The 23,090-nt window shown below is 36.2% G+C and overlaps 1 protein-coding gene across 1 annotated transcript in view; it reads left to right on the forward strand.

The window, feature by feature from the left end:
• The window catches only part of LOC118750352 (neuroligin-4, Y-linked), a gene marked incomplete in the record, with an annotated part of 198,765 nt that overhangs the window by 28,123 nt on the left and 147,552 nt on the right, over positions 1-23,090 (forward strand). Inside the window, 1 exon segment of the mRNA XM_036485076.1 lies at positions 12,664-12,711.

Consider the following 23,090-nt stretch of genomic DNA (forward strand, 5'->3'; position numbering starts at 1 on the left):
CACCTCGAACATGGGCATGTAGTAAGTTATGTTGCAAGTTGCCGCCGGTGGCAGAATGACATGGCTGGCGGTTGGGCAACTCATTTTGCATTTTCACATTTCATTTGCGTATAGTTGCGTTGCATTGCGCTGCGTTTTTAGTTCCTTTTATTACATTTTTGTGCTCCAGATTTTCAAGCTATTTCACTTATGCCGCATTGTTTGCACAAAATGTATGTAAATACAGGTACGCATATGAAATAATAAGATATGTGCTTACAGTTACATACATACATAAATACATAAAAGTATAAAGTTTTAGTTAAAAAAAAGAAATAATAGAAATGTATTTCAGTGCTTATGTATGTACATATATGTGTTGAATGCGTTCATTTGAAGTGGAAGTGTAGATAGCTATGCCGTTACGCAAGCACTCACGCATACACAATGCCAGCGCATACGTGACACACCTGCACAAACACACCTGCGAAGGAGCTGTACACTAAAAGCGCACTTAACTGCAGCCGTAGCGGCTGTACATACATACATAGTAGCTTCCTGCTACGCAGCATCAGCGCTGTGCTCATCAGCGTTCAGCGAGTCGGCAGTCACCACCTGCTAAATATAATTCAACATCCCATTCATTCGCATTCCGCTTTGTTTTCCCTTTCATTTGTATTCCACGTCATTTTAATGTTCCATTTTTTTTTCGTTGTTGTAATTGCTGTTTTTTTTTGCATAACTGTTATTCAGATTGTTTTTCTTCTTCAACACTTTTGTCTCTTCGTTTTCATTGTTCCGTTGTAAATTGTTTGCATTAATGCATTCTAGAAATAGTACACATATCCACCTAACTATTGTTACTTGAATTCCTTCTGTGTTTCGAAAAGTCCATTCGTAAATGCATTCGAATGAATATCTAAGTATGTAGATGTACGAAAATGGTGGGTCGAAAATCCGCATTTTTGGAATTTTGATTGGTAATAGCAAAAAACTGTGGTTCATTATGCTCTAAAAATAATCTGTGTGAAAGATGACAATTTTTGGTCAATATCTTAGGCTCGCCCAAGTGCTCAAAAAATAAAAATTAATAAATACATCAATCAATACATTTTTTTACTAAAATTTCAAATATCTTCGAAAGTATTTTTTTTGCGATGTTGCTTTGGCCAAGACTTGAACCCAGGAGTGGAGCACGCACTGCTTACCACTACACCACAGGGGTCACATACTATAAATATAGCAAAGGTATTTATGGCAAAGTCTAGATATCAACCCCGACAACCTTTATCCTTCCAAGAAAGGACACGAGTTGTACGTTAAGACCTCTCTTTGAAGAATATTTAGGAAATTACTCAGCTGCGTTAGCACAAAAATATAAAAAAAAACAACTATTGACAAATTTATGTATGTTTTTAAAAACGTAAATGGTGTTGCTTATCATGTTTTGAAATTTTATAGCAACCAATCAATCTTTTAAACCCGAAACAGTGAATTGCTTAGAACGGCTAGATGCCGGCTAGATGTATCGAAGCATAAAATGGAATATGCCGCACCTAACCACTTTAATAAATTTCGTAATGCTGTTAAACCAATGGAATGGGAACCTCTTTTTAAAACCGTATCAAAAAGCTATCTGCGGGAATGTATCGAGTCGCTTCTTATGTAAAATGCTAAGTATGTAATGCTCAATTGTGGTTGTATGTATGATCAGTTGTCACACATATATTTTGCCTTGATATTTGTTATGTATTTCTTGTAAATATTCAAAGCTTAATTTTAATCTTCACATTAATGTGACAGTCAACAAGGCTAAAGGTGTACTTGCATTTGTGAAACGATGGTCAAAAGAATTTAGTGACCCTTATATCACTAAAACCCTGTTTACAACATTAGTTAGGCCGATTCTGGAATACTGCTCGGTGGTTTGGAATCCAAGATATCAAATTTACTCAGACAAGATAGAATCAATTCAAAAACAATTCCTACTTTTTGCTTTAAGAAATTTCCGATGGGATTCTCAATATAGTCTTCCACTTTATACGAGTCGCTTAAAACTTATTAACCTTCCTACACTTGCCAGTCGCAGGGAAATGCTTGGTATAATTTTTATGCTTAAATTACTGACAGGCTCAATTTCAAGTCCGTCTCTTCTGGCTGATGTAAGCTTTAATGTTCCGTCACGCGTATCAAGACACTTTTGTCCCATATTTCTGAAAGCTTGTAAAACCAATTTTGAATTGCATGACCCACTCCGTTGCTTATGCCAGGATTTTAACTCTCATTCCAGCACGTTTGATATATCAGATCCGCTTTTCAGCATTAAAAAAGCGATACTCTCCTCTCTCAATAAGTGAATTATTGACATAAATACATAAAATCAGCTGATGAATTTAGTTCTGTAGCTGAACAGTTTTAGATCTCGACACTTAACAAACTCCTGCCTTTCGTGACTCGGCGCAAAAAATTTAAAATACATACATATTGGTTCCGTACGTCATGCGGACTGCGCCCCTCGTGCGGATGGGCGGGAATAGAGTGTAAAAACCGTTGGGATATTATTATTATTATTAAAGTAAAAATCTCTTCTGTGAGGAACAGTGAGAATTTTTGACACACCGAACCATTGTCGTAGTTACAAGGTCATAGAAGAAGATTACTTAAGCCATTTCAACAAAACCTGGCAGAGAATTGCAGGTGGAAATAAGATCATCAACAAAGTTTATAGCGTCAGCAAGGTGATTTTTATACGAGTGAGCTCATAAAATTGAAAGGCATTCGTAATTTCATATAGCTGCACAGCGCTGCCTATCTATCAGTTGTATTTACATTAAATCGATTAAAAAATTTTCAGAATTAAAAAGAACGTAAATTTTTTTATTGTGTTTTTTTTTATATGGCATTGTTAACAGTCGTAAATTTTTCCATTTGTTCCTCATTTGCTGGCCTGCAGGCTTCGTTTAGGCTTTTTCATCGCTGCTGTCTTTTTTGCCACAACCTCCAACTGGCGCTTATTTTTGACGCCTTACGGCATAAAAACTCATTTTTTTATTAAAATTTATCACACCCAGGCGATGTATTAACGAATGTGATTAATTTTTATTATCGCCATTCAGTCAGTTATTAACGACGCTTGTTTTGCCTTGGTCGCTCAATTGCTGCAATGCAACAACACTGCCCCAACGCGACGCTGAGCTGTCGGTGCAGTGGAAAAGCATCTGTTTTTTTTTTGGCCTTGTTTTGCCTGTTTTTCGACAAAAAAATCGTTCTTTATAACTTTTAATTTACTCAACTTCATTTCCGCCATGGGTGGTATGCTGGTATGTTTTTTTGATGTTGTTGTTGCTTACGTTAGCATACAATTTTTGCAATTTATTTTGATACAATGCTCAGCCAGTTGCTTTGATGATGGCTGTTGACATTATAAAAAATATATATTGATTTCATAAGAAGAAGGCAGTTCATGCAAAGTTATGGTTGTCACTTTTTCTCTTTTAACTCTTAACGCGGGGTAGGTAATTCCTGAATTGGATTAAATGAATTCGACTGATTTTGTATGTACATACACAAGTATATGAACGTCCACAAATGTTGGTATATAAATTTTATATATAAGAATCAAAGATGACCAAAGAAGTTCCTAAAATTCTCCTTTTATCCGCAGATGGCCGTTGAATGTTTGTAGGCGCGAAAAAAGTTCAACAGCCGCAACTTTCAATAGACCCTTGCCTCTTTTTTTTTAAGAATGAAAAAACCACTACTTGCCACAAAGTGTGTAGAGAAGTTAAGAGGCCGTTGAGAAGATCACTATATTTCTCAATAATTCAGCAGCAATCGAACCTGAATCGATAGCCTTTTTTCTTTTTGGAGCTCTGAAGAATCAAATCAAATATCTTGCTCCAATATTTTCAACAGCCTTTTAGCACAGATTTTCACAAAAATAACTTTGATTCTGTTGTTTTCTCTTCGGGGGTTTCGATCCTCTTAGCAAACCTAAATAGTACATAAGTCAGGAGTATAGGACTCTAATTTATCACGCGAGTTTTTTTTTTTATTACCTCCCTTTTATTAACTCGGGATGTAACTATGTAATATTGATGTGCCTAAAAGATGCAGCGATTTCTATTCTCAAGTTACATACCTGATGACAGTACGAATGGAAATTATAATAGCGAGGTTTTAGTTTTTTAAACTATAATTTTATTCTTATTTTCATTCGCTTCCATTTTACTTGTAATGTCTCAGGTGAATTCCTCTTTTTCGTAGAAACTTCAAATTAAATAGCATATTCCTACAAATAAAACTGTCTTTCACTGAATGGTTACGTATACGCCATGCACCTCGCATTCTCTTTTATTCAGTTAGGTTCAGCATTTCACTTTCGAGTGAATTTCAATAAAATTCGCTTTGAACTCAAATTGGAAGGGATTGAATTTCACTCGCAAGTAAATAGGGAGAATCTTCCTGCATATCACAACTTTCGCAAAGCAAGAAACTTTTCACTTAAAGCATTCCACACAATTTAATCGACAAACGCCCAGCAATGGCAATGTCGATTCGCAAGTTGATGAAAGAAATTTTACTAGTAAAATGCACACATATATACATATGTAAGCATGTTTTTATCTAAACAAAAAAAACGCGTATGCAAAAACTTGTGAAAATTAAGAAATTGCACTTATATGCTGCATATGTCCTCTAGGAAATTATAATAATATGTCATCTAAAGAAAAAAACAAAAATTAAATTAAAAAATAGCACAGGTATATGTATGTGCATAAGTATGTATTTACCAAATAGCCATGCTGATATAGGCGAGAGCGATATATGACATATCTACATAGGTGAGCGTTTTCACAAAGCTACATATATTGCGTATATCTGAGCCCTTGCGTATTGCAAAGTTTGTATGCCCGTGTGAGTGATTGAGTCTTTATTTTCACTTGTTTGCTGCAAGTTTGTGAATGGCTAAAAGCATGCCACCAGTATTGAATTTTTGTGTTTTATTGCAATTCTGATGTGAAATATTAGTAATTTTTTTGCAATAAAAATTAGTTATAGAGACCGTTTCGAATATACTATTTAGTACATATTTTAGTAAGCTTTTGACTTTTGTTAAATCATTCGAACAGGAAAACAGTATGAGTTTTTCTTATTTGGAGATCATTGATTAGATTTGTTCAGTTAAAATGTTTGTTATCTATTTTTATTTGTATGTGAGTAGCAACTGGAGTAATTTAAAAATAAATCCACTTTGATGAAATTCAATGTGCCCGGCTCTTCTAAGGCAGAATTTCCAAACTTGGAAGATAATAAAGACTTTCTTATTATGGCACCCATATTCTACACAACTTTTTTGGCTCCAAGTACTAAATTTTATGAATTTTGGAGAAAATGAACAGGCACATTTATTTTATTTGTAAAGTAGTTCCTATTCTTCCATTTTAAAAATGACAAAACGGAAATATTTACAAACCTGCATACTAAGCTATGTGCACGATATGTATTTACACTGAAACTTTCAAGTCTGCCTACATTTTATCCAACAAAAGCTGAGCTAAGACCAGCAGGACTCTTACATCGAAAACGAATCTCGTCCAGAGAAACGTCCATTTTTGGCTGAATGTTGAATGTGATTTATAGATTGGCGAGTCATTAATATCTACATCTTCTTCAATTTCCATTTTATATTGCATATTATTTATTTTTTGTACACGCCAGAAACTTTCCCTTCAGCTGTACAATAAAAATTCAATAAATTTTACAGGAGGTGGGTCTATAAAAGGAAGAATAGAAGCTGAACTCGCAGTTCCTCAGAGCTGGAATTACTTGAGATATCGCACGCATAATTGATGTTTACTTTTTCTAAGTATAATTTAGGTCGCTTCCTAGGTCCTTTTTAAATACCCTTTTTGAATTAAGCACTCGAAAAATTTTATGCTCACAAAATTATGTAGAATATGAAAGTAAACTATTTCAAAAGATTTATAAAAATTTAAAGCAATGCTTGACCACATATATATTCAAAAACTGCTCATCAATCAGATTGGCTCTTTATATATGCGCACAAGTGGAAAAATTATTTAAAATTACTTGCGACAATATTCAAGTTTTTTCTTACAAATTTCTGTAGTCCCCTTGTGCGCTTTTAGTATGAAACAGCCTTCCCTTCTTGGCAGGGCACGCCAATACGAGCTCACGTGAACCTCGTTACTTTTGTTCGGAATAGAATTTATGACACCAACTGGGTCCGAAAAGAGTCAGTCTGGCTGACTAGCTTCAGAATCATATTTACGACGGAAGAAAGACTCATTTTTTAGACTCAAAAATTCTGAGCACCCAGATTATTGTTTAAAGGTATGTACATATGTATATTTTTTTTCGTTTCGCTTTGAGGCAAATATTCCATTTATGTGGGAAAAATTATGAAGGAGCACAAAAAAACCACGAACCAAAAACGGTTTGGCGCACAGCACAAAAAGACAACTACAACGACAGCTAACACATCGGGGGCCATTGCGTCTTTTACCCCACTCCATTTAGCAGCACAGTTTCGCTTTCAAGGCAGCACTTTAGGCGCTTTAGCCATTTTCATACGCAATCAGCCGCCTGCCGAACTTGCACTCATTTTTTTTTCCAGTCCACTGTGCCACCAGCATGCATCCTTGCGCACAGATACAACCTGAGAGTGTGTGTGTGTATGAGCATGTATGTAAATGCCATGTCCTACAAAATACTTGAAATACTTATTCGCTGTAGTACTATTTATGTATTTCCCTGGTTTTCACACTGACACAGCAACATTGCGCGAATAACAGTGCGGATCAAGGAAAATATGAATTGGGTAGATGAAGGGGGGGCAGCGCGACGAAACGACGAACAAAAATTTGCAATCAAAAAATTGCTGTCTTCATTTCTCTTATTTATTTATTTTTTTTTTGTTTGTTCGCTTCGCACGCTTGTTTGTACATCAAGTACACATGTTTGTATGTACAGGTACGTACGTACGGAGATGGGTTGCGCCAGCAATGATTCTCACACACGAATGGCTGGCAAATGAATGTCAGTGGAACGAATGGCGCGGCAGCAACAGCAAGGCCACCCACCCATGCGCTTCAACCAAGCGACACACAGCGCTACGCTGTTAAATGGCACAATTCGTGTATCGTACTCTGCTCTGCTCACCACGCATGCCATGTTCTTTGCCAGCGCCTGCAATCACGCAGCAGCTATCAAAGCGCAACTTACATAGCAACTGGCTGCTGTAGGCTTATCGAATGCTTGCCTTTTTTCCTTTTATTACACACACACACATGCTGATTGCAGTTGTATGTTTGTGTATGCATAAGTATGCGTGTGCGCTACATGGACCTTTAAATGTCAGCCTTTATTTGAGATTTTTTTTTTTTTTTTTTGTTTTTTATTGTTGCACTATTTGTCACAACTTTTTATGCAGTTTCACTCGTTTTGAACGCCACGCCCATTCTTTGTTTGCTTAATAATGTTTGTCATTTTGTTTTTCGTTGGTATCTCTGCTCGCTTTAAATTTAATGCAATTTATTTTACATTTGATTGCAAACAAATTCTCTTTGAAAAGGCATTTTCACATAGTTAATTTATTCCCCTTTTTACTTTATAGTTTCTACTACCTTTTGGCTTTCGCATTTGACAATGTTTGTGACAGCTATGTACATGCAACCCTGCTGTGCTGATCACTGCGATAACTCATGCATATGTTTCTATTCTCGGAGCGGTTAGTTTACCATTCCAGTTGTTGTTGTTTTTGTTGTAGGCTTTCATTTGTGTACATTTTCATTCTCACTTTCACTCATGTAAATTTTTTAAAATAACAGGAAAACACGTTGTTTTTTTTTTTTGTGTGGAAAACTTTTTGGTTGTTGTCTGCTAAAAATTTGTGAAAGCTCTTTTCTGAATGCAGTGTTTTTGAATTATTTTATTTTTGCCTATTTTATTGCAATTCAATAGCTCAGCATATTCACTTGGATATCACCAGTTCGTACTTTACTTTGATGCTGAATATGGCTTTTAAATGTACAAAAATTAAAATGGATTGTTATACTTTATTTTTTTTTCATATTTGGTAAACGAATGAATAAAACTTGAGCTAGGAAAAAGTGGAACTGGTACATTTAGGCTGCACTTCAAAAGCTCTATACCAATGGACAGCTACCCAACAGGTTTTAAGCGGAAACTCATGCAATAGAAATTGCATGTCCGAAAATTCCTTAGAGCAGCGATGCATAGGCGATAGAACAATAGAGCTATCCAGTTACATACTTATAAGAAAAATAATAAAAACCAGCTCGCAAAATAACTGATTATGAAATTGCAGTTCTTGAATGCAGTACGCTTTGATTTTTAAAATTTTCATTATCTCACTTTTTGAAGTTCTTATAGCCCCGTCAAAATGAGTACTATGCGTACGTGACGCTCAAATATACAACTGACAGTGGAGTAGACTATGCGTGTTTGCATAGAGAACGTGAGATTGGCAACCCTTGCGTCGACGGACTATCAACGAACGTTGGCCAACTCTCAACTTTTGTCGCAAGTAGGTGCGTCACTGCTGACAGTTGTATTACCTTGCGTTTATACAAGACAAGACAGTTGTCACATTGCTTGATTAAAGTAGGCGTCCAGACAATAAACTGTCTTCGAAAATTTGAAAACAGTGATGAAGACAATGAGAGAAGTGTGATCATATTCCTACCAGCAATTGGAAGACAATTTTATCGCCTATCGCCATGACGTCACTTCTTTGTCACTATTTCTGTCGCTTTTCTATCTTCTTAACAGGTGATCGGACGATTTTTACCCACCAAAGCATAACATAAAATATATGGGGCGTTTGAGCTGGTAATCTCCGCCGAAAACAGGCTGAAAATAATGTCATTCTGCGGCTGTGGTTGCAAGCTCAAAGGTATCCCAAATTTCTCATTACGGTTTATCAAAAATTTAACGAACCCAAGAATCGTCTCTAACACTTCCGACTTTATCGCACAAGTTACTAATAGTTCCTAATTGAAGTGCCGCTTTCGTATCATAAAGATGTCTTGGTGGAACAGCTCTTATTGAGAGTGGATACGATTTCAAATAAATAGCGATATCATCGGCGCTAATTGTCAAAGAAATGTCGTGTCGAACTAGTCGAACTTCCGCAATAGAAAATGCTGGCAGGGTATACATATAAGTAAAAACCCAAATCCAAATACGCGATCATAAAGTTAAGCTGATTTTTGATTGCAAACGCAACGCCTTCATTGTGGCGCCGTTCTAAGTTCCTTTATGTCACGTCAGTTTCATACTTGAGCGTCACGTACGCAAAGTACTCATTCTGACGGGGCTATTATTATAAGCGAGCACCAGCCCATCACGTTGAGGCGCACAACACATCATTTCGCATTCGCTTCAATTGCTTTTATAATTTTTTTGTTGACATTGTAAGTTGTACACAGCGTAGTGTTTTATTGTTGGGACTTTTAAGGAAATATTCTACGAATTTCACACAAAGCAGCTTCGATTTTTAATTTTAGTTTTTTTTCAGCGTTTTACCACTTCAACTCGAGTCCAAGTTTTCCGTGGGCACATTTTAAAAAACATCTGAATTGTGTCTAAAAGCCAGGCCAATATTAGGACTAAATAAATATGTAGTAGTGAAATCCCATATACAATTTGCCTGATGGTATATGATGGCAACAAATAGCGGAGCTACCACGGTATTCTATGGTCGGTAAACATTTTAAAATTTATGACAAGTTAATGAGTTTTGATACAGCTACATCTACATAACAAACAATTCATTCATTTGGGAACCAAATTATCTACATTTCTAAATCGAATTGAATGAATGTTATTTTGTGCTTACGGTCAGATTAACTTCATATTTAAAACACCTATTAAATAATAATAGATTGACGCTTCCTGATGTTGTCATATAAAGAGAATGGACCTACGCCGACTCCTAACGGCGATTGTATTTTTATGAGAAGCTCATCCTCGTGGCATAACATTGCAAAAAAAATGAAATATACAAAAAATTAATTTAAATTATGCTTAGAGTTATTAAATTATGTTTACAAGGATGATGTATTTTAGGGCGGGTGAATTTTTTTTTTTACTATGCGCGTATAGCACAGGAGCATTCTACTTGTAATTCTAAGCAAATTTTCCGACGAAGCCACGGTTCTAAAATCTATTTCAAGACTGCCAAATTTCGCAAATTTGTCCCATATCTACAAATTGGCCCGCCCTAATGTATATTTACATACATATCACTCCACCTAACCACATTAGTGAGGCAGATTTTCTATGGCTATATATCTTTTCGTATCTTGTTCGTAACATCTAAATAGTAGTCTTCCGTATATGAAAAACTTTGTAGGAAATTTAATAAATATTAGGAAATTTAATAAATATAGGAGACGTAAGAAAATTCAACTGCGTATCGATTGCGCAAAATGAGCTCTTAAATCCGTACTTTCTCCTTTATATGTAGCTTTTCTCTACTCACTGAACTCAGTGGAACGTGCTTTAAAAAAAAAAAAAAATTCATAAGAAAATTTACTTCTCAATTCTCATTTGCGCATTCTGACCTCTTAAAACAAATTATCCTGACTGTCTGAAACTGCCAGCCAGCTAGCCAGAAACCAAGCTAATCAACTAGAAATACTCCAATAAAATAGTAATCTGCAATACCCAGCACGTGGCTACTTGTTTATGTATGTGTGAGTTCGTGCGTACGTGCGTGCCAGCAGGATAACTGCGTCGTCATCCAAATTAGGAGCAAATATTTGTTTTGCATGTGATTAATTTTCGTTACGCACGAACGCCTACGCAGTCGCTGTTGCTGTCGCTGTCGCTGTCGTGTCATTTGTGCAGTGGTCCCAACGGCGCGCCGTATCTAAGGTAGCCGCATTCGGCATTAAAAATCGCTTGTAGACTTTGCCAAATTTCTCTGCCTGCAACTCCCCAGTTGGCCATGCAGACACAGACGGCGCGATGCGATGCGGCAAACGAACCGCCGCGGCCATTTATCAATGAATGATGATTGTCTGCCGTTGCTAGCCATTCATTCCGTTTCATCTCTTTCTGTTCGCTTGTCAGTCTTGTCTTCTTTTGCTATATTTGCTTGTTTGTTGGTTATTTATATTTGTTGCTGCAATTATTGTGCTATTGTTCCCAATTTGACTGGTGTGAAGTGAATCAGTGGGTCTCGGTCAGAGAGTAGTGTTGTTGTTGGAAGTGTGCGTTGCTTGTTCGCGTCTACTTTTGGAATTTCGCACGTCATCGACTTTAATTGCGCCATGAAAGTTTATTTTCTCCCACTCAACTCGCTGTTTTCTTGCCTATTCCAATTGCAGTGCTTTGCTTTATTGGCCTGACTTACTTGTTGGTGGGTTTTTGCTTTCTTTTTTTTTCTTAATTTCTATGGAAAACTTGACGAAGGTATTGTTATGAGAAGCCAACCGACGTGAGGGTTAGAAAAACCAACAACAACGACAGTCAAGGCAGAGTCAAGGTTATTTTGATCGGGTTCTCATTTGTTTTTTTTTTATTTTTTACTTGCAAACGGTTTAAGCCACAAACATGAACATGAGCGTTGTTACGTGCTGCTTTGTTTCCATGCGCGTCGCCGTAACAAGATGGATGTGTTTTGCAACATAGTATGTGTGTATGTGTGTACATACATATGTACTGCTACTATACTTGAGAATACTAGTATGAACGCGTGGAGGTGCGCTGTTGAGAGGCGCGTCGGTCGTCTCCTAAATTAAAATTAATGCTGAATTGGACCTTTTGTGTAAAGGCCAGACAATTCCCGCAGCGTTAATTCCAAAAAAAGTTTCAGTTTTCATTTCGGTATATTTTTGAAGAATATTTGGTGAATCAGCTGATTTTGCATATTTAGTTACCAAATACAGGTTCGCTCACTCCAGAGCAGGGTTATTTATTATCAGGTTACCTGCAATAAATTATGAAATATATTTAAAAAATAAATGAAACTACGCTTTCCATAATTCAACGCAAATATGTGCACAAGAGGAAAAATATCGAATCGTAAAAAAATTTTCAGTTTCTTACCTTACAGGAGCATCAGCTTGAATTTATGTGTCGCGATAAAGCTCACACTCCAACAAAATGGAGTTTCAAACTATATGGGATTAGATTTCTGCCTAGACATTTCTGATAAAGAAATAAGAAACCAAAATTCATCTTTAAACAATTTTTAGTGAAAATCATAAATTTTCCAGGTCTATTTTTTAAAAAGCCAATTTTTCGGGCAGTATTCTTAATGTCTCGACAATTTATAATTTTATTCAAAAAGAATATGAGCAAACGCAAGTGTAACTATAGAAGTCTTCAATCTGAGTTCGCACTTTGTTGGATCGGTTGACGGATTATTCAGATATTAGCGATTTCAACTTTCTAAAATCTATTTTCTGTTGTATCAAAAATCTCAAAAGCTATATAACAGAAATCTACAAAATTTATATTTTCGAAATATTTTTTTTATTGGTTTATTTAGTAGCAATCGGTTTAAATCCGTTGAATATTTCGGTCGTTAGAAATATAGATTTAACACTGTTTTCGATGCACTTAAAAATGTTCCACAATGATGCGATTCGATTCTTATACCCGCCTTTATATTTTATATTTTGCAGGTAAACAATAATGCTCCTTAGAAGTTGGACAAATGTGATTTCATAGTGTGTAAGTAGCCACTTTATTTAACGTGTTCAAACATATGTATTTGAGAACCTTTCAAGTTACTTATATGCCAGCTGGAATCGCATATTCATGCTCAAGCATCCAACGTTACATATTTCGATCAACAGCTTGGCGATTCGAAAAAAAGTTCACAATCCGATCACAAATCCAACACTCTTTTGAAATGCTTTTCATAGTCACATATGCGAAGAAAGATATATCGAGCCCTAACCGTCAAAATTACGTAAGCGACAATTTTTTCAAAAATTTCTTTTTGATGCAGAAATATTCCTACAGCATCTAGATGCCTTTCTGCATCGAAAAGGAAATAAAAAAAAATGTCGCTTAAGTTATTATGGCCGTTAGGCAAATAAAAAATAAATAAATTTGATTCTAAGAAGTACTTTCTTGCATTTCTAGCCATGCGAATTCCAGCCATGTTTTTTTAGCTTCGAAGACAATAGCACTTTTTGTGCTATTCGCTCGCACTCCGAATGCCAGCCATTGAGGACGAAGCGCGTTAAAAACGTCAAATTACAATGCAAACATACGAAAATGCATAGAGGAAACTAATTTCCGAAAAATTAACAGCTTCTGCAGCATTCAGTGCAAAACCCCACCAGGAAGTGGAGAATAACATGCGAACAAATGCAAATATAAGCAAAAACACTAGCAAAAAGAACAATACCCCACACTCGTGCAATGACAAGATAACCAAAAAGCCAACCGCATCAAACAACAGCAAAATCGCGGCTTTCGGAGGAAAGTTTAGCGCCTGACAAGCGATTATAAATTTGCGTGCGTTTATGAAAATAAAATTATTCTCTGGCTGGCTCGCTAGCACGTTTGTGTGGCTGCGCCTTTGTTTGCATTGCATTACATGTTGCCAGCCGCAGCCCTACACACACACACACACACGCATACAGTCACATCCAATGCTAAAGGAAACTACATTCGAGTGGTGGTTCGAGCACCAACCCGGAACAAACAAAGGCTGAATAGAGTGTCAGTGGCACTCGACAAATGTAGGCACACACACCAATGCATTTACTTAAGTACATATATATGTAAGTCTGTGTGTGTACAACTAAATACAAAGCAAACAATGGCGGCAACAAACAAATGGCCAATTGCATAAATAAAATTAAAACTTGCCGACATTTTCACTGTGTCGCACAATTTGCTTGCCGCCGCTTGCTTTGCTGGAGAAAATAGCTTTGCAAATTTTCACATTTGGTTGGCATCTGAGTTATTCCCGACGCCCCAAAACTATGCTACAAATGCCACTTAAAATGGTGTTGAAAGCAAACCAACACTTGCACAAGCAAACACACTTGCCAGTCTCAGAGAGCGCACTCGAAAAGTACACGAAAATGGCTGGCAATTGTCAGATAAATGCAAAAAGTGTGCATTTGTGTGGAAATTTGTGTGCGTAAGAAGGGCGAGCATTGGAAAAAATGTACGTTTTAGAAATCAAATATATATATGTACATCTATATGGAGGTGGCATTAGTTTTTAAAAAGGCAAAAAAGCTTAAATATACAGGCAATTACTTTTACTTTCTCAATATGCTATCCTATCATATCCTCCCCACCCTTTTCTATCTTATTTGAGCAAACATTTAAGTATCTTAAATTTTCGCTTGCAACTCAAAAGTCCATTTCCTTCTTCACCAAAATAATGAATCGCCATGTCATTTATTTGTTCTCAAAATGCTTTTGTTTATAAAACGCATTCATTATGTCCGCTCATTCGCATTTGACACCCAAATGTATGTACGCAGTAAATTTTGTTCGCCAAACAATAGCGCTAAGTTTTTCCCCAATTTTGCTTTTGTGTTCGCTGCGACACGCAGACACAGAAAGCGAACACACTTCCACTTCTAAAGCAATGCTGCAAGATCGTCGCGGCTGGTGTCCCTTCCTCAGTGTAGTGTTGGCAGTGTTGGCGCTCGTGTTTTCTTTTGTTTGCTTTGCTGATTTGCATGCAAAGTCTGAATTATGTTAGAAATTTGCGGTGCAGCGACACTCTTTCGCCATAACTTTGCGCGAACAAATGCAAACGCAGCAGGAATTGCAAATTATTTGATATGCTTGAAAGCTCCAAAGCCGCTTTATGCGGCATCAGCGTTAAGGCAGCTACTACTTATGCACACATGTGGGCGTCTTTCATGCAAAATTTTCTTTATTGTTATAACTTCTTGATGTTGTTTGCGAATGACAAAGTTATGTGCGAGAGCATAGCGGTGCATTGTGCCATTAATTCGTTGCTGTGCATTAGCTGCACAGCGTTTTGTCGACTTCTAGGCGCTGCAGCCATTTTCAATAGGAAAATATTTATGTGTTTTTCTTTGCATATTTCAAGCATTAAAACACAAACTCGGTGTTGAAAATTGGAAGAATAAAAATAATTTCTTATTGTTAAAGAGGCTAAAACCACAACGCGTAGCAAACTTGTTTCGATTAGACTGGCAGAAAGCCTAGTTTATTTGTTTCTTAACGGATATACATATGTATGTAAATTTTTAGTATTAACTTATATGACCACACGCAATGTCTTAAAGAAAATCTATTCCGTAGCAGTGAGAAATTGCGAAAAGTCAACTTGGTTATGAAGTGAGCACCCCGTAGAAAATAACAAAGTTCCTGGAGTCAAATCTGGTAGAAAATAGCTGGTATTAGGGTGCTCAAAAATTTAAGTCTCCTCTTACTTTGCGTAACCGATACGAAGGAAGACGCTTTTGTTGGCGCGAAATATTTGTTTTTCTACTCGACGGTATTCTGTGAAAGGCTGTACCCTTCACGAATTAACCGATTGGACCTTATCAGGGAAGAGCCTAGATATCCTTTTCGTTGTTTCAATAGCCACCTTCGGCAGTAAGACTAAGTGCCATATTCAAATTTGAGAATCTCGCAAAACTGATACCCGGAATAGTGACGTTGAGTGTAGCTAGTAGGACCCGTCCAAATGAGGAAGAACTTCTTCGCGCCGTTCAAGACTAAACGTTGTTTTGGACAAGGAGACTCACTCTCGTACAACTTCTTCGATCTGATATGATGTTGCGATTCTGTCGTATGTAGACCATATTGCCATCGTCAGCTTAAACACCAGGATCGTGATCGCAACTTTCTCCGGCTTGGATAACGAGGTAAAATAGATGAGTCCAGCGACGAACCAGAACAAGAAAAAGTATGTCCTGCATGTCTTTGACACCTAAATCACTAAAACCTACATATAGGGGATTCCGCATAAGAACGCAAAATATTCAGCTCATTAACAATAATCTTAGTTTTTTATTGATTTGAAAACCCTATTCATAAATATTTTAAAATTATTACATTTTTTACTTATATCACTTTTGCATTCAAATCTTCTAAAACTTGGTCGCGTCTGGGACTTTAGTGCATACATCTCGAATCTTGTCAAATACACAAGTACCGAAAGACTTTCATATTCACTTGAAATGTGGTCAGAGGAAAAAGGAACGGCCAAGTATGTAGCGTAAGTATATAGAGTTGAAGACGATGAGTAAAACAAAAGCAATTACTGAAATGTATACCTTTAGAATATATACTTACGTATATAGAGACTACATATGTATGCACATATGTACTTACAAGTATAATGAAGATAAATTTTATAGCTCACAGCATACATACATACACAAAAATACACACATACGGTACATACATACAACGTTATTCATACAACTCATTAAAAGCATTTAATTCCCAACACGCTGAACATCATTCAGCCATCGACTCCCCATGGGATCGGACAACCTCAATCATGGCAAACACTTTACACTAACATATACCATTTTTAGTCTTCTCGTTTTGTTGTAGAATTTTTTATTAATAGAATTTCCTCCACAAAAGTGATAATTAAAACGCACAAAGCTGAAAGGAAATTTTCATTTAAATGACCACAAGGTATTATGATAGCATGCAAATGATAATGTGTGCGTTATAGTTACATATGTAAGTGTGTGTGTGTGCTTCCAAAATGTATTTACATACACTGGTGGTAGAAATAATAGAAGCTATAAAACTGCGTACCTAAAATTTGTTTTAAAAATTCTGAAAAAAAAGTTTGAAATTTAGGTGAAATTTTTTTCAATTTTTCTAATTTTTATACCCGAGCGCACTTGTGCACAAGGGTATATTAATTTTGTTCACATAACGGTTGTTTGTAACAGCCAAAACGAATCGAGATAGATATAGACAAATGTATACATAAATGATCAGGATGAAAAAAGAAATCGATTAAGCCATGTCTGTCTGTCCGTCCGTCTGTCCGTCTGTCCGTCTGTCCGTCTGTCCGTGTACACGATAACTCGAGCAAAAATTGAGATATCTCAACGAAATTTGGTATGTGGGTTTCCCTTAATCCAAGGTAGGTTGGTATTGAAAATGGGCGAAATCGGACTTTAACCACGCCCACTTCCCATATAACGGTAATTTTCAAAAATACGGAAACTGCAATATTTTAGTAACTACTGGAGATTATTCACTCAAAATTGATATTTATAATAAGTTTTAGACGAAAAATAAGAATATTATAAATTTTTGGAAAATGGGCGTAGGCCACGCCCACTTATGGTTACATGTGTATATCTTGGTAACCGCTGCACCAATTTCTTCCAAACTTGGCACAGTTGTTGGCCTTGGTACAGCATAAAAAACCACCGAAACTTTTTAAAATCGGACAATAACCACGCCCACATCCCATATAACGGTAATTTAGAGAAATACAAAATCTTCGATAAATCATTAAATATTGAAGCTAATTTATTCAAAATTGATGCTTGCAACAATTCTTTACCAAGAAATACGTTTATGGTAAAATTTTGGAAAATGGGCGTGGCACCGCCCACTTATGATCACATATAAGTATACCGGTAACCGTTCTACCAATTTGTACCAAACTCGGTATGGTTATTGTACTTGCCACGTGTAAGCAAAACGTTGAAAATTATTGAAATCGGACTAAAATAACGGCCGATTCTCATATAACGGTAAATTTAAGAAATGCTTGAAACTTCAATATTTCAAAAATTGATACACCTCGGCTTACCATCTAGCGAAATGTTTCGGAAGGGTGAAAAAACATATATTTAATACTTGCGCCGGGTATTTAATGTTCGGCTCCGCCCGAACTTAGACTTTCTTACTTGTTTTTAACAAGATTTATATGCGCATTCATATGCAGTTTATTATAGAATGAGTTTGGCTTTCACAAAAAATAATAAACATAAAAAAATAAAATAAATAAAAAATTTGTGAAAACTTATCAACATAGCGTTTTTTTTTTATTTCTGCAGCCAGTGTACTTAGTGAAAAGAAATAACCCAGTGAGCAAATTATGAGAAGATCGTGTGAAATTTTGCTCATTCCATACACAGAATCAATGAAAGTTTCGCAACCTATCATTTCCAGCACAAGTTGTTTCAATGCAGATGAAATACAAGACTGCATTTACGTACTTTCAAATGTGATATTATATATTTAAGCTTTTTTTTTGCGTCATCTGAAATTTGTTCCCAAACTCCACATCATTTGGTCCAACCTTTCAGACGAGCTGCCAGATTTAAACGACCAGGTTAATGGGTTTTCGTACATTAAACGCGCCGCAAAACTGCATCCTTTTAACCCAAAAAATAATATTTCGCTTTTTTAAAACATTGCAGTAAAAATTGGGCAAAAGATGCCAAACGGCAAACTGCCGAAAAATGTAATTAAAAAACCGCAACGGCTGCGGATGTCGAGCGCTATCAAGAACACACACAAGCATACTAACACACTGTAATAAACAAAAACAAAAAACAAAAACGAAGCAAAAAATGCGCAACATTTTTACATATGTAAACATACCTAACTATATGAACATACATACATATAGTATACCATGTATGAGCGCTAAATTTTATCGCTGGTGTTGGCACATTCTTCTCGCCAACAAATGCACACAAAAAGGTCAAAGGTTTTTTCCACGAATAAAAAATCTTCGCCAGCGATGCCGAATCACGTACAAGCGCACCACCGTTGAGCGGTGAAATTTAAGGAATTAATATAAGTGGTCAACGCATCGCATGCCACGTACGCCCATAAATAGGCCACCACTTTTTTTTGTAAGTGGATTAAAGAATCTGGAAAAAAGCTTGCTTTTGGAAGCTTTATTTTTCGGAGGGATATTGGTTAATATTTTGCGCCCAAAAAAATTTATGAAAATGCCAAATACGATCGCATTGACATGAAAGTGCAACACTCATTGAGCGTAGGTATTTCGAGTGTAAAATGCTACTTATTTTATTGAAAGTCATCTACGAGATATTGTGCGCTTGGGGTAAAACTTTTTTTGGTTTGGCTTGGAAAAAGTTGCCCATATCGGGAGCAGATATGTTTCCTAAGCATCAAAACCCCAGGTGAAAAAAATTTCGGTATTTTTAAAATGTCCACCTTGCTCTATATCAATACACTACTGTAGTGCATATGCCTAATACTATGCAACGAAAAATTGTAGACGATTATACTTGCGTTGTGAAATTTCCATGGCAAATATTATAACCACTTGCAACAACAGTAAACACACACTATTTCAATTAAAAAATAAACACTTTCTGCTGGTTTAACGCAAATTTTACAAATAGCGAGACTTTTAAACTCGCTGACGTTGTTGGGGTTGAGCCTAAATAAATGGAAAAATGCTGTTACATTTTCGCACGCACCAAGGCAATTAAACTGCATAAATCAAGGCGCTCAACCTGCAAATGGTTTTGAATATCCTTTTCATTGAATACAATTTTTTATGCCTACTTTCGAAACGAAATTTTTCGTATTTACGCAGTTTTAATTAATAGAAAATTTTCAATTTTCCATATTTTTGTATTTACGGTTCTTTAATTAAGCGCCAAAGTGAAAGACTCCACAAACGCAGCGCGGAATTCCCCGAGCAGAAATATCGCACAATGAGCGGGCAACAACAGACACTGCCATTACAGCGAATGCAGCAACAACAACAAAAAATTTACATTGGCGAAAACCGCTGAGCGATTGAATGCCACACTTGGGTACATTAAATTTAATTGATTCGAGTCATTTCATGCACACACACAGTGTACACACACACACATCTGTCTGCAATTAAATGCAGTTATTAAATAAAAAATAGCATACACGTGAATGCATAAATATTTACACCAACCTACAGAAATTTACAACCAACCAAAATTACACGAACAACATAACTCAACCACAAACAGGTGAATGACAACCAGGGTTGCCACTTTGGAAAATTATTACATTTTGGTAGATTTTGGTTGAACTTTTCGTTGCCGCTTTATTTTTCGTAGTTATCTTTATATTATAAATTTCTCTCAAAAAGTGTTCTCTACTTCATTGTATTAATTTTCGAACGCTTTATTAATGCATATATCGATATAAGGCAATTATATCGTGTTCTATTCAAAACTAATTTTACTAGAAACCCAAGGAGCTTTTCATTTCCTAAATATTTTTAATGATTATTTAAATAAAAAGAAAAAAATGACAGGTATGTAATTACACACTACGGCAAAAAAATAAAGAAAAACCTGTGGGAATTTTTAGTTGCACACTGTTAGTCATAATCAAATATTACGGGCCTTAAAACTCCATAGCTTAAACATTTCTAATTATTCAGAGTAAAATATTCGAAATTTATATGAAAATTTTCTGTATTTTTCTATATACTTGAATCCTGGATTTTTATGGATTGGGTTAAAGCACAAATAATATTCTTATACAAAAAAAAAATACTTGAAAAACATTGTGAGTATTAAAAAAAAAAATCACCAAGCGGTTCCTTTAGGCACTATATTTTTTTCTATAATAACTTCAGTTGAAGTTTTTTCAAATGATAAAGTTTCGTTGTTGCCTTTACTTTCATCACTTTAGCTTTCGGTTGAAGGAAACTTAAAATATGCCATTAATATGGCCTTAAATACCGTATAATTAGTTAAATAAAAAGTTCCCTAAAAACAATTCTAATTTTTATTGAAATAACTAAAAAAAAATATCAAAACTACTTAATGCTTTTTTTTTTAATTCCTAAAAAAAAGTTATTGGTTGATTTTTTACAAGTGGATTGTAAGTTTTTTCGTCAGTGGCAACCCTGATGACAGCCACGAGTTTGTAGTTGTCGCTGTTGTCATTACTGTTGTGGCCACTCTTCTTTTCAGGTTGCGAACCACATTCGATGCTGAAATTCACTGGCTTTCCAGCCATCGCGCGAAACACACAAACCCTCAAACAATCGGCTGAGCGACCGTTCATTCGAGTTGCCAACTATCGTCTCCATATTAACGCGTTGAGCCATAAAGTCTAAAAATCAGCAACCGCCACAACGATAACAATAACGCAGCAATATAAACAAAAACAACAAGCGAATCGCAATAACATTGTGAGCATACGAGCGAAGATTAATTAATCCACATGGATAATAATTCATGGACTATGCAATTAAGTTACAAGAATATGAATACAAACAAATAAGATTAAATTTTTGCATAGTTAAGAGAGAGGTGTACTTTATAGGAGTGAAATTATATACATATTTACATATATGCAGGTGTACTGATAAACATACAAGCTATTTTTCTGGAAGGACGTGATAACTCAAGAAACCAAAAACTCGAGAGAAACAGCTTTAAAGCTCCACTTTTCCTTGAAAAAATCCTTGAAAAAATAAACAAATCCTTAAAAACACAATAAATTTAAGGCTGAAATGTAACCCTTTTGCGAATGTCAGTTAGGCTAGTTTGGCTCGCAAGGCTTCATTTCAACCCCCAATCTAGTAGATGCTTCGCCCGTCTGGTGGTGGAGAATAGATATGAAAGGGCTGATACGTTTTGAGTGCAAAGGAACTGCACTAACTTGATTCATAGCTTCAGGACCCTACAGCGGTCTGTCATGCACCTACGTTAGGGCGAATGGAAGAAAATAGGCGAGCTAAATCCTACATACCGTACATATCAACAACGATAGCCAAAGCACACATCTGCCTTACGATACACGAAATAAAAGTATTAAGATGCTTTCTTAGTAACCACTGCAGGGTAATGAAGTATTTGCCAAACCTGGGAGCTGTTTGCTGCGCCGACCATGGCAAGTTGCATTAAGAGGAAAAGGGAAACACAAGTTAATAGGAACAGACTTCGGTGCCTAGGATCGTCTTTCCTGAGACTAAGTATTTAGGATGCACCATCGTTTACAAATATTAGTCAGCTTATTCGCGAAAGTCCACAATCTACCACTTTACGATTTTGACCTTTTCGGTTTATCCGTCCACAATCTTATGTGCGCTTCGTGCTAAAAATTTTCCTTTCTTAAATTACCGCATCTAAGATTGTCCACAAGTAAGTAAGATTTTTTCTGGTTTGCCCTTAATATTTCTACCCTTGGTATATGCAACAGATCCGCCGTTCTTGTTCTGCTATAGTCAGGTCAAAGCTCGCATGTAAGAACTTGGAATGGAGCTTCATGGGAGGATAATGGCATACGGCGCGCCGACGATATTTTAATAGCAATCTCGGGCTTTCACCTCTCAACATTGAGAGATCTCGCCTAATTGGCAAGTATGCCTCTCGACTAGAAGCATGACTTCTTCACAAGTTGTCCAGATGAAGAAGAGGAGGAAACGACCTGTCGTGACAGTGCCATGCTCTATCCAGACGAAGACTCCCTCTACTCTAGGTAGACAAATTTTAGATTACTTAGATAAGCTTAAATGCGTGGAAATCATGGATCTTCTAGAATTCCTGCGAAGTTTAAAATTGTTTTAGGAGGTGTTGGGAATTGCTGACGCCCATATTCGGCATCACACTGGGCTTATGGTCTAAGTGTGTATTATAGACGGCCGCTGAAACCGAACCTAGTCTACTTTTATTGAATTATTTACCTTAGATTGGCCACAATACTAGGTCTCCATAAGCCTTACGATAACGGTGTACCTCTACATTATAAGTTTCGATCTCACCGGAGAGGTTATATTTAGTAAAACATTTTTTCTCGCGACGCTTAGGATTTCCAAGACCTTTAGTGAATACTTACTTATTTAAGCCAGGCAAAATTTTGTTGGTTACTTTTTCCCATCAAAATCTACCCACACTCTTTTTCACTCGGAAATTTTCGCATCTTTTTGCTCTTTTCTTCTTTAATAACCATGCGGTATATTTATTATCATTTATTTAATGGCGAAGTACTCTCACCTTTTGATTTGGGTTTTTTTTTTGCTTATCAAAACTTGCGGCTCAAAATAAAACTTTAAAAATTGCAGCGCATTGCTTATTCAACAACCGCATCTGTGTGTTTAGGCTCAGCTACTGCGATGTTCAAATTCAAAA

This window comes from Rhagoletis pomonella, unplaced genomic scaffold (assembly GCF_013731165.1).
Source record: "Rhagoletis pomonella isolate Grant_MI unplaced genomic scaffold, Rhpom_1.0 Rhpom_scaffold_00001, whole genome shotgun sequence".
In the NCBI taxonomy this organism is placed as follows: domain Eukaryota; kingdom Metazoa; phylum Arthropoda; class Insecta; order Diptera; family Tephritidae; genus Rhagoletis; species Rhagoletis pomonella.